Here is a 13,775-nt window from a genome sequence, read left to right on the forward strand (position 1 = left end):
CAAGGGACTTTAAAGAGTCTTCTCCAACACCACAGTTCAAAAGCGTCAATTCTTCGGCGCTCAGCTTTCTTCACAGTCCAGCTCTCACATCCATACATGGCCACTGGAAAAACCATAGCCTTGACTAGATGGACCTTTGTTGGCAAAGTAATATCTCTGCTTTTTAATATGCTATCTAGGTTGGTCATAACTTTCCTTCCAAGGAGTAAATGTCTTTAATTTCATGGCTGCAATCACCATCTGCAGTGATTTTGGAGCCCAGAAAAATAGAGTCTGACACTGTTTCCAGTTTCTCCATCTATTTCCCATGAAGTGATGGGACCAGTTGCCATGATCTTAGTGACACCTAAATTATAGGATAGCAATGCTCAATGGCAGTGGAGGTTTATATAAAAATATTTTCGCATTTCTTATAAATTGATTATATTCAGGAATATGAAACCACCCCTTACTCTCAAATTACAGGACGTGTAAACCTGTCTGATTGTTTTAAAACATGAAAGCTCGCAGTTCTTTGTGTCTGTTCTAGCAGCTTGGTGCTCTTGGTATATTTTTCACACATATCTGTCTGACCTGAGTCACTACTATGACCTAGAAAATTTCAGGTCGTAGTGAGGGCACAGGGAAGATAATAAGTAATAATACTGTCTACTTGGAGGACTTACATTGTCATCCAGTGGTTAAGAAACTGCCTTGCAATTCAGGGTATGTGGCTTCAATCCTTGGGTCAGGGAACTAAGATCCCACATGCCACGGAGCAACTAAGCCTGTTGCCACAACTACTGAGCCCGCATGCCACAGCTAGAGAGTCCATGCACCACAAGGAAAGATCCTGTGTGCCACAACTAAGGCCCCACGCAGTTAAATAAATAAGTAAATATTTTAAAACAAACAGAACAAAAGAGCACATTGGGTACTTGCTATTAGACTGCAAGCCCATGCGTTGGTTCTGAAGAAATCAGGAAACTCCCACCAGTCCCTCTTTTTGTGTGACTTTCAGTTGAATGATTACCTAAAGCAGTAGCTCTCCTCCAAATGTGGTTCTGTAACCAGCAGTAACCTGTTAGAAATACAAATACCTAGAGCCCACCCCAGAACCTCTGAGGGTGGAGCCCGGTGACTTGTGGTTTAACAAGCCCTCCAGGTGATTCTCATGCCTCTTTAATTTGACAATCACTGACCTCAGGAATCTTCCTAATTATTCCCAGGTCACTTGAGTAGTTAGCACAGGCACATGGGTCCTGAGTCCATGATTACATCTTGGATAATTGAATTCACTACGGAATAATGAAGCTTTAATCTATATTCCCCAGAACCAGCACAACATAATAAAATACCTTTTTAAACTGACAGTGTATTTTTAGTACATTATTTCAAAATCATTTCATATTACATGAGTAATATGTTGACTTTACTGTTGACTACTGCAAAATTGGATGAGGTATGCAGGACCATGAATGAGTTATTGTGGGACATTTTAACACATGAACTATTAATTTATTGCCCCATCCATCTAGATAGGTTAATTTCTATTAAGGAATTTTTTTTTAAGACAATAGGAGAGTATTCAGGTGTAGAATGAGTATATGTTGTGTGTTTGTGACTACATTTGTGTGTATAGAAGCAAAAATCAGAAATAAAAACAGCATATTATAGAGTGTAAGTATTATAATAAAATACGACAAACCATTATAAGAACATTTTTTCTGAGGACATGATTAATTTCCCAGTTATTTAAATACATATTTGTTCTATTGATTTGATAGTGTTACAGCCAAGTTACTCATAGTCCACTAGAACTTGTTACTGAATAGAAGTTAGATTTCACTAAAAGTTAACACAGTGGCTTTCCTGGTGGTTCAGTCAGTAAAGAGTTTGCTTGTAATGCAGAAGACCCAGGTTCAGTCCTTAGGTTCGGAAGATCCCCTGGAGAAAGAAATGGCAACCTACTCCAGTATTCTTGCCTGAGAAATCCCAAGGACAGAGGAGCCTGGCAGGCTACAGTCCATGGGGTGGTAAGAGTCAGACACAACTTAGTGACTAAACCTATCAACACCATGAAAGAATGTGTACTTTAGTATTAAAAAGCCTACACCTTTTTGCAGTGGATACTCTTAGGACCAGTCCTTTACCTCTCTGAGGCTCGTTTCCTCATATGTAAAATGAGGATGTTGAATTATTAAGGGTCCGTAGTGTCTGATCTTGGAGAAGGAAATGGCAACCCACTCCAGTGTTCTTGCCTGGAGAATCCCATGGACGGAGAAGCCTGGTAGGCTGCAGTCCATGGGGTCGCACAGAGTCGGACACGACTGAAGCGACTTAGCAGCAGCAGTAGGGTCTGATCTAACATTCTGCCTAAGGTGGAAACTGAGCTGGAAATGCAAGAGTTAGCTTGAGAACTAGAGTCTCAGAGAAGAGGAAACACTTGAGGTAGAGTCAGGTACTGAGAATCTCAGATATAACCCTTTACTGTTGACTACTGCAAAATTGGATGAGGTATGCAGGACCAGCAGGCATGGTGACCTAAGAGAAGAAATACTGGGGAAGCTTCAACATCAGAATGTGAGAGAACACTGCCTTTCCTACAGTCTTAGAGGAATGTATTTGAGGTGATATTCATATCTAAGAAAAATATAATTCCCCTGAATTCAGCCCACCTTGGGAAGCTAGCAAGACAACTGAATGATTGCCAATTATTATTCAGTTATGATGTCTTTCACATGCTGTTGACCTCATTGTCTGTCCCCTTCTGCTATTCTTTTAGTGTTTGACCTCCAACCCAATTACCTGACCCAGGACTGTCACCTGCTTCCAATTAGCTTGTTAGATCTTCCAGCAGCAAGTCTTGGTATGAAGTCTCAGAGAGTCTCAAATGGAACCTTTTCACCAGAATTTGATCAAGTCCCATCAATGAAAAGCCAAAAGGCTCCTTTGACTTCCTGTTCCTATCCAGTCATCACTTTTCCTTTTTTTCCTACCCTTTTAGACAAAATTTCTCTGTTCCATTCATTCATCATTTCATGTCAATGTGTTTTTTTACTCTGTCACACCCCTAAAACAGTTCTCATGAAGATCATTAATGATTGCTAGTAGCTAAATCCAATAAACATGCTAAAATCCCCAATTTATATACATTTTAAGTAGCACTGGACACTGTTAACCACTGCCTATTTCTTAAAATTTTTCTCCATTTCTCAAAATAACACATTTTTTTTTGTTTTCCTCATATATCTTTGGCTTTTCCTTCTCATTCCTTTTGTAGACTCAGCTTCCTTTACATAATCATTGACAAATGGGGCTTCTCAAGGCTAATGGCAAGACCCTCTTCTCCCCTCACAGTATAATCTCTTTCTAGATGTCAGCCATAGCTTCTACAATGTCCATCTCTAGGCAGATCCTGCTCTGAGCTCCAGAGTCCTCTATCCTTCAGTTCAGTTCAGTCCAGTCACTCAGTTGTGGCCGACTCTTTGCGACGCCGTGGACTGCAGCACACCACGTCTCCCTGTCCATCACCAACACCTGGAGTTTACTTAAACTCATGTCCATTGAGTGCGTGATGCCACCCAACCATGTCATCCTCTGTCGTCCCCTTTTCCTCTGGCCTTCAATCCTTCCCAGCATCAGGATCTTTTCCAATGGGTCAGTTCGTTGCATCAGGTGGCCAAAGTACTGGAGTTTCAGCTTCAGCATCAGTCCTTCCAATGAATATTCAGGACTTATTTCCTTTATGATGGACTGGTTGGATCTCCTTGCAGTCCAAGGGACTCTTAAGAGTCTTCTCCAACACCACAGTTAAAAAGCACCAATTCTTTGGTGCTCAGCTTTCTTTATAGTCCAAGGAAAAACCATAGCTTTGACTAGACAGACCTTTGTTGGCAAAGTAATGTCTCTGTTTTTTAATATACTGTCTAGGTTGGTCATAACTTTTCTTCCAAGGAGCAAGCATCTTTTAATTTCATTGCTTCAGTCACCATCTGCAGTGATTTCGGAGCCTCCCCCCCCCCAAAAAAAAGGTCTGTCACTGCTTCCATTGTCTGTCCATCTATTTGCCATGGAGTGATGGGACCAGATGCCATGATCTTAGTTTTCTGAATATTGAGTTTTAAGCCAACTTTTTCACTCTTCTCTTTCACTTTCATCAAGAGGCTCTTTAGTTCCTATTTTCTGCCATAAGGGTGGTGTCATCTGCACATCTGAGGTTATTGATATTTCTCCCAGCAGTCTTGATTCCAGCTTGTGCTTCCTCCAACCCAGCATTTCTCATGATGTGCTCTGCATATAAGTTAAACAAGCAGGGTGACAATATACAGCCTTGATGTACTCCTTTTCCTCTTTGGAACCAGTCTGTTGTTCCATCTCTAGTTTTAACTGTTGCTTCCTGACCTGCAAACAAGTTTCTCAAGAGGCAGGTCAGGTGGTCTGGTATTCCCATCTCTTTCAGAATTTTCCACAGTTTATTGTGATCCACACAGTCAAAGGCTTTGGCATAGTCAATAAAGCAGAAATAGATGTTTTTTTGGAACTCTCTTGCTTTTTCGATGATCCAGTGGATGTTGGCAATTTGATCTCTGGTTCCTCTGCCTTTTCTAAATCCAGCTTGAACATCAGGAAGTTCACAGTTCACATATTGCTGAAGCCTGGCTTGGAGAATTTTGAGCATCACTTTGCTAGCATGTGAGATGAATGCAATTGTGCAGTAGTTTGAGCATTCTTTGGGATTACCTATCTTTGGGATTGGAATGAAAACGGACCTTTTCCAGTCCTGTGGCCACTGCTGAGTTTTCCAAATTTGCTGGCATATCAAGTGCAACACTTTCACAGCATCATCTTTTAGGATTTGAAATAGCTCAACTGGAATTCCATCACCTCCACTATCTTTGTTCATAGTGATGCTTCCTAAGGCCCACTTGACTTTGCATTCCAGGATGTCTGGCTTTAGGTGAGTGATCACACCATCGTGGTTATCTGGGTCATGAAGATCTTTTTTGTATAGTTCTTCTGTGTATTTTTGCCACCTCTTCTTAATATCTTCTGCTTCCGTAAGGTCCATACCATTTCTGTCCCGTCTTTGCATGAAATGTTCCCTTGGTATCTCTAATTTTATTGAAGAGATCTCTAGTCTTTCTGATTCTATTGTTTTCCTCTATTTCTTTGCACTGATCACTGAGGGAGGCTTTCTTATTGCTCCTTGCTATTCCTTGGAACTCTGCATTCTAATGGGTATCTCTTTCCTTTTCTCCTTTGCCTTTTGCTTCTCTTCTTTTCTCAACTATTTGTAAGGCTGCCTCAGACAACCATTTTGCCTTTTTGCATTTCTTTTTCTTGAAGTTGGTCTTAATCACCACCTCCTGTACGATGTCATTAGCCTCCATCCGTAGCTCTTCAGGTACTCTGTCTATCAGATCTAATCCCTTGAATCTATTTGTCACTTCCACTTATAATAGTAAGGGATTTGATTCAGGTCATACCTGAATGGTCTAGTCATATCTGAATGGTTTACCTCTATCCTTATACCTGCTTAATATCTCCACTTATATATCCTCAAGCACTTCAAACTCAATATAGCCAAGAACACACTCATTTTTCCTCTCCAAAATAACATTCACTTCCAAATTTTCTCTGTCTTTTCACAGAAGTATAGTTTGCAATAAACCAAAAATTGGACAACCTAAGTAAAATAAAAAGTGTGACATATTAGTTCAATGGGATACCATATATTGATTAAAATGAATATACCATAACCATATGTTTTAACATCAGTTCATCTCACAAAAATATTAAACAAAAGAAGGAAGTCACAAAATAATATGTACAGAATGACTCCAGTTACAAAATTTTTAATAGGCAAAATTAAGCTATTTTTTAAGGATGCATACACATGTGGTAAAACTATAAATAAAAACAAGATTAATGGTTCTCACAAAGGTCAAGGCCATTGATGGTCTCTATTATATAAGCAGGGTAATGTACATAGGTTTATAAGCAATCAATGATATTCTGTTTCTTAAGATGGTAAATATATGAGTGATTTCTGATTAGTTTTCTTTATACTTTATAATTACCTACTAAATGGTGTGCTAAAATATTTAATATGCAAGGAATTTTTCAAATACACATAATTTTTTAAGATAGAAGAAAGACTGTACTGGTAATGTTATTTATGTAAACATTTGAAAACAGGGCTTTGGAATTATAGGGAAGGGTAGAAAGGTTCTCATAGGCAAAAGCGCTGTACAACTCACTACTACAAATTTAGGCTGGGCTTGTTATAAATTATGGGATTAGTAATCATAATCATTCTGTAGATGAAGTACTTAAATATGTAATAATATGTGTGTGTGTTTGAACTCACTGAAGAGGTAATCCATGCATGAACATGAGCTGTTGTGAACAATAGTTCTGGAGATGATTGTGGGCAAGCTGAAGCAAGAGATAAACATCAGTAAAATCACATGTTTTTGTAAAAACCTCTAACTATTGTAAGAGGGTCATGTTGCAGAAGTGATACGTAAAGTCAGCCACTATTTCCACTGTTTCCCTATCACTTCATGGAAAATAGATGGGGAAACAGTGGAAATAGTGGCTGACTATTTTTCTGGGCTCCAAAATCACTGCAGATGGTGACTGCAGCCATGAAATTAAAAGACGTTTATTCCTTGGAAGGAAAGTTATGACCAACCTGCTGCTAAGTTGCTTCAGTCGTGTCCGAGTCTGTGCGACCCCATAGACGGCAGCCCACCAGGCTCCTCTGTCCCTGGGATTCTCCAGGCAAGAATACTAGAGTGGGTTGCCATTTCCTTCTCCAGTGCATTAAAGTGAAACGTGAAAGTGAAGTCGCTCAGTCATGTCTGACTCTTAGCGACCCCATGGACTTCAGCCTACCAGGCTCCTCCGTCCATGGGATTTTCCAGGCAAGAGTACTGGAGTGGGGTGCCATTGCCTTCTCTGATGACCAACCTAGACAGCATATTAAAAAGCAGAGACATTACTTTGCCAATAAAGGTCTGTCTAGTCAAGGTTATGGTCTTTCCAGTGGTCATGTATGGATGTGAGAGTTGGACTATAAAGAAAACTGAGCCCTGAAGAATTGATGCTTTTGAACTGTGGTGTTGGAAAAGACTCTTGAGAGTCCCTTGGACTACAAGGAGATGCAACCAGTCCATCCTAAAGGAGATCAGTCCTGGGTGTTCATTGGTGGGACTGATGTTGAAGCTGAAACTTCAATACTTTGGCCACCTGATGTGAAGAGCTGACTCATTTGAGAAAACCCTGATGCTGGGAAAGATTGAGGGGAGGAGGAAGGGGATGACAGAGGATGAGATGGTTGGATGGCACCACCGACTCAATGGACATGGGTTTGGGTGGACTCCGGGAGTTGGTGATGGATAGGGAGTCCTGGTGTGCTGCAATTCATGGGGTTGCAAAGAGTCAGACACGACTGAGCAACTGAACTGAACTGAATATATACTTAACAGAATGGCAGTGGAGGATATAATGGATATGGGTACATTTGAAGATCATAAGCCCTAAAATGTGTTAATGATCTAAAAGCAAACGTAATGCCAATATTTATTACATAAAAGTGGAAGTGGTTACAATGGAATACTACTCAGCCATAAAAAAGAATGGCAGCAACATGAAATTATCATAATTAGAAAGTATCACACTAAGTAAGTCAGAAAGAGAAAGAGAGATACCATATGATATTACTTATATGTGAAATCTAAAATATGACACAAATGAACTTATTTATGAAACAGACTCACAGACATAGAAAACAAAAAGGCTACCAAAGGGAAAAGGGCTTAGGGGAGGGATAAATTAGGAGTTTGGCATTAGCAGATATAGACAACTATACACAAAATAGATGAACAACCTATTTTATAACACAGGAAACCATATTTAATATCCTGTAATAAACCACAGTGGAAAAGACTACAAACATGAGTATGTATGTATATGTATAACTGAGTCACTTTGCTGTACAGCAGGAACTAACACAACATTGTAAATCAGCTATGCATGCTAAGTCACTTCAGTCATATCCAACTCCTTGAGACTCCAGAGACTGTAGCCTTCTAGGCTCCTCTGTCCATGGGTTTCTTCAGGCAAGAATACTGGAGTGGGATGTCATCCCCTCTTCCAGGAGATCTTCCCAATCCAGGGATCAAACCCAAGTCTCTTACATCTCCTGCATTGGCAGGTGGGTTTTTTTCTTTGTTTTGATTTTAACACTAGTGCTACCTGGGAAGCCCAAATCATCTATAATTCAATTTAAAAAAAGTAGAAGTGGTTAGGTAACATCATGAGAACTAACTCATGATGACATGAAGATTACAGGCCTTTCTTGAGAAAAAATCCATAATGAACCCAATAGAGGAAGATGAAGAGTATTTAGATCTTGAAAATTTGGACACAAGGATGGTGGAAAATCTATGTGGCTCCAGTAGGAACCAAAATTCTTAAGTTTCTTAAGTGGCTGAAAAAGATTCAGGGCCATAAGCAATCCAGAGCAGGATAATAATCTGGATCGATATCTAGAGCTGCCATCATTTATCTAATTTTAAAAGACTGACCTCTGGAAACTATTCTTGGTATCTTCTGTTCCTCATGTACTATTCCAGTTTCTCAGCAACTTCTATCCATTTCATTCATAAATATCTCATTTCTCTCTGAGTTTGCACCATCACCACCCTTAGATGCCTTCGTCTCTAAACCACATCCATAATGATTACTAGATGAGAGTCCTGCTACTCAAAGCATGTTTTACAAGCAGACAGTATCAGCACTTTGCGGGAACTGGCCAGATATGCAGATTCTCAGGTCACATCCTGGACCAACAGAGTCATAATCTGCATTTTAACAAAATCCCCAGGGGATTTGTATGCACATAAAAGTCTGAGAAGCACTGGATTAAAGGGCATTAGAAACTTCTTCACAATTCTGTGAGCCCATGATAGTATAAAACCAATTGGTTTTTAGTTTATACTACTGATCTGAGGGTAAAGGAAAGAAAGAAATTCTGCATCAAAGAAGGATTCAGATCAGATCAGATCAGTTGCTCAGTCGTGTCCGACTCTTTTCGACCCCATGAATCGCAGCATGCCAGGCCTCCCTGTCCATCACCAACTCCAAGAGTTCACTCAGACTCACGTCCATCGAGTCAGTGATGCCATCCAGCCATCTCATCCTCTGTCGTCCCCTTCTCCTCCTGCCCCCAATCCCTCCCAGCCTCAGAGTCTTTTCCAATGAGTCAACTCTTCGCATGAGGTGGCCAAAGTACTGGAGTTTCAGCTTTAGCATCATTCCCTCCAAAGAAATCCCAGGGCTGATCTCCTTCAGGATGGACTGGTTGGATCTCCTTGCAGTCCAAGGGACTCTCAAGAGTCTTCTCCAACACCACAGTTCAAAAGCATCAATTCTTCGGCGCTCAGCCTTCTTCACAGTCCAACTCTCACATCCATACATGACCACTGGAAAAACCATAGCCTTGACTAGACAGACCTTTGTTGGCAAAGTAATGTCTCTGCTTTTGAATATGCTATCTAGGTTGGTCATAACTTTCCTTCCAAGGAGTAAGCGTCTTTTAATTTCATGGCTGCAGTCACCATCTGCAGTGATTTTGGAGCCCCCAAAAATAAAGTCTGACACTGTTTCCCCATCTATTTCCCATAAAGTGATGGGACCGGATGCCATGATCTTTGTTTTCTGAATGTTGAGCTTTAAGCCAACTTTTTCACTCTCCACTTTCACTTTCATCAAGAAGCTTTTGAGTTCCTCTTCACTTTCTGCCATAAGAGTGGTGTCATCTGCATATCTGAGGTTATTGATATTTCTCCCAGGAATCTTGATTCCAGCTTGTGTTTCTTCCAGTCCAGCGTTTCTCATGATATACTCTGCATAGAAGTTAAATAAGCAGGGTGACAATATACAGCCTTGACGTACTCCTTTTCCTATTTGGAACCAGTCTGTTGTTCCATGTCCAGTTCTAACTGTTGCTTCCTGACCTGCATACAGATTTCTCAAGAGGCAGATCAGGTGTTCTGGTATTCCCATCTCTTTCAGAATTTTCTACAGTTTATTGTGATCCACACAGTCAAAGGCTTTGGCATAGCCAATAAAGCAGAAATAGATGTTTTTCTGGAACTCTCTTGGTTTTTCCATGGTCCAGCGGATGTTGGCAATTTGATCTCTGGTTCCTCTGCCTTTTCTAAAACCAGCTTGAACATCAGGAAGTTCACGGTTTAGCATGACTTAATTCCTACCCCACCCATACACCCAGAATTCAAGCTGACAGTAAAATGCTGAGAATTCTTATCAATCCTTCAATTATGAAGAAAAACAAAATAAATTATGTATAATGGGCATATAAATCATAAGCTGAAGACTTTTTCCTTGAAAAGATAAGGAAAAAGAAGACTGAAAAAATTTTTAAATATTGATAGCAGATAATTTGGGGGTGTTAGAAATACATAGTTATATTTATGTATGTTTTTCGTTTTCAAAGAATAATATCCAAGAATAAAATATTTAAAAAAATAATAAATATTTAACTGTGAAAAGAATACAAACATGTACTCCATAGAAGAATAGAGACAAATAATCAATAAACATGATGTTCAATTTTGCTATCAAAGAGCAGCAAAGCAAATTGATAATATAGAACTCCAGTCTATCAAAGAAGCAAATATTTTTATTTAAAATTATAATAGTAGTCAGTGCTAGCAAAGTGAGGTTAGATTACATTGTTAAATTCTGTTGGAATGCATATTGTGACTCCTTTCTAGAAAGCTGTTTTGCAGTATTTGTATTCTTACCCTCTGATCCAATAATTCCACCTCTAAGATTCTATCTTAGAATTTTCATCATATTATATATATGGTTAGTCATTCAGTCATGTCCAACTCTTTGTGACCCCATGGACTATAGACTGCCAGGCTCGTTGGTCCATGGGGATTCTCCAGGCAAGAATATTGAAGTCGGTTGCCATATCTTCTTCCAGGGGATCTTCCCAACCCAGGCATCGAACCCAGGTCTCCTGCACTGCAGGCAGATTCTTTACCGTTTGAGCCAGGGGAAACCCAAGAATACTGGAGTGGATAGTTTCTTCCTTCTCCAGGGGATCTTCCTGACCCAGGAATTGAACTGGGGTCTCCTGCATTGCAGGAGGATTCTTTACCAGCTGAACTACCAAGGAAGTCCCATACTACATAAAACAGCAAACATTTAATAATTGTCCAAAGATCTGTAGTGAAATTGTGCATTTGTTTTACACAATCATTAAAAATTATACTTTCAAAGGGTATTTAATGAATTGAGAATATTCTCTCCATGCACCTAATGAAAAGAAATACTACAAAAACTATCCTTGTGATTATAGTTTTGTTTAAAACATTTCCCCACATATAGAATACAGACTGAAAGTAAATAATAAGATGTAAACAGTGCTCATCACTGAGTATTAAAATTAAGGGCAATTTCAAAAAAGGAACGAATTCGAGTCAGTTGAACTGAGATGGGTGGACCTAGAGTCTGTTACAGAGTGAAGTATGTCAGAAAGAGAAAAGCAAATATCATATGTTAACTCATATGTACGGGATCTAGAGAAGTGGTACTGAGGAACCTATTTGCAGGGTAGGAATAGAGACACAGATATAGAGAACAGACTTTTGGACTCAGTGAAGGAAGGAAAGGGTGGGACAAATCAAGAGAGTAGCATTGAAACATACACATTACCGTGTGTAAAACAGATGGCTAGTAAGAAGTTGCTGTATACCGTAGGGAGCTCAGCCTGGTGCTCTGTGATGACCTAGAGGAGTGGGATGGGGGATGGACGGGAGGGAGGTTCAAGAAGGAGGGATGTATGTATACTTATGGTTGATTCACATCGTTGTATGGCAGAAACCAACACAACATTGTAAAGCAATTATCCTCCAATTAAAGTCAAGTCATTCAGTTGTGTCTGACTCTTTGCGACCCAGTGAACTGTAGCCTACCAGGCTCTTCCGTCCATGGAATTTTCTAGGCAAGAGTACTGGAGTGGGTTGCCATTTTAACAAATTAATGGCAGTTTTTATGTGCTCCTTTAACTTTGTATGTTTTAAAGTAAAAAAAAAATTGTTTCAGCAAATATATAAGAAGTAAAATAAAACATACATAGAAGATTCTGACATCTAGATAGAAAAGTACTGTGCTGTCTTAAAATTAATGAAATTTCTTTGTTACAAAACCCACTATGCCTTCAATAGGACTTGAACAGAAAATTAATAATTGACAAAATGCAAATAGCAAACAAATAGATAAAGATAAAACTAAGTAATCAAAGACAAGAATAAGAAAGTAATCTTACAAGAGAAAAAACTTTTTTATTCATCAAATCAGTGAAGTTCACTTTGTTTCTACCCCTCAATTTTCCACCCCCACTGCCAAAGAACAGTGACTGGCAAGTGTATGATGAACAGGCATTCTTTTCCACTGTTGATGGAGTATATGTTAATCCAGTCCTTGAGAACATTTGAAAATGTAAATTAAGAAAAGTTAAATCCAGAAATTCCACTTTGAAGAATCTAGCCTTAATAGTCATTAAGGGGGAGATGGGACTCTCCATGCAAAAAGTATCATTGGTGTAGCTTTTACTTCAAAACATTAGGAACATCCTAACTGTTCAAAACTTAAGAGATGGCTAATACATTTTGAAAAGGTTAAAATGATGCTAATAGCAAGCTTTCTATAATGTAGGAAAATATTTGCTAAAATGCTAAAGACAAAGGTTCTATACAATTATTTTTTTAAAAACTGATGCATTAGAAATAATTCAAAGCAAATACAGTCAAAATAGTTTTAACAAAGAAACAAGAAAAAGTACACTGGAACCTTCTGAACCAAAGCATTGTATTAATATTCCAAAGTGAGTGACCATGAGATATGAAACTATGGCAAAAGGGACCATTTTGGATTTCAGTGCCAACACTGCATTTCTAGTTTTATCTTTCCATTTGACTATGGCAAAATTGTTCAAGGACTAGTATTCAAAAGACTTGAGATAATTCAGAGAAACCACAAGCTGCTGCCAACTTACATAAGAAATGTTGGCCTTCTTAATTTACTTAAATACTTTGCCAGTCAGATTTCAATTTGATGAGGTTTTATTGGACAGTTCCAGGCTTTTTTTTTTTTTTTTTTTACATCACAGGGGCCACACTCCTTGGTGTGTTTTTCTACCAAGTAAGCTACTACACAATTTACAAGCCATTCGAGGTGTTTCCCCAAGTTATGTCTTGCATTGTGCCTGCATTCCTGTAGGGGTTTAAAGTATTCTTGTGTTAAAAGTTGGTTAAGAAGACAAGGTTATAATTATAGAAACAGTTGGGAATGTGTGCTGTAGGCATTCAGAGTGGGGGATAATCAATGGAGCCTGGAATAAAATAAAGTAGCATTTATTGAGCAAACACTAAGTACTAGTCACTAAGGGTTTTATGTATACTATTTTTTAATTTTCACAACAGCTCTCCTTGATGATTATTATTACCCATATTTTATAAATAAGGTAACTAGGGTTCATGGGCTAGGTAATGGACTTCCCTGGTGGCTCAGACAGTAAGTAATCTGCCTGCAATGCAGGAGAGCTGGGTTCATTCCCTGGGTTGGGATCATGGCATCTGGTCCCATCACTTCATGGGAAATAGATGGGGAAACAGTGGAAACTGTCAGACTTTATTTTTTGGGGCTCCAAAATCACTGCAGATGGTGACTGCAGCCATGAAATTAAAAGATAC

General features: G+C 39.1%; 1 long non-coding RNA gene across 2 annotated transcripts in view; it reads right to left on the bottom strand.

Annotated features, from left to right (window-relative positions):
* LOC113897387 overlaps positions 1 to 13,775 on the bottom strand; it is a 35,525-nt gene that overhangs the window by 2,110 nt on the left and 19,640 nt on the right. The window lies entirely within an intron of this gene.

The sequence above is a fragment of the Bos indicus x Bos taurus genome, chromosome 8 (assembly GCF_003369695.1).
Source record: "Bos indicus x Bos taurus breed Angus x Brahman F1 hybrid chromosome 8, Bos_hybrid_MaternalHap_v2.0, whole genome shotgun sequence".
NCBI lineage: Eukaryota > Metazoa > Chordata > Mammalia > Artiodactyla > Bovidae > Bos > Bos indicus x Bos taurus.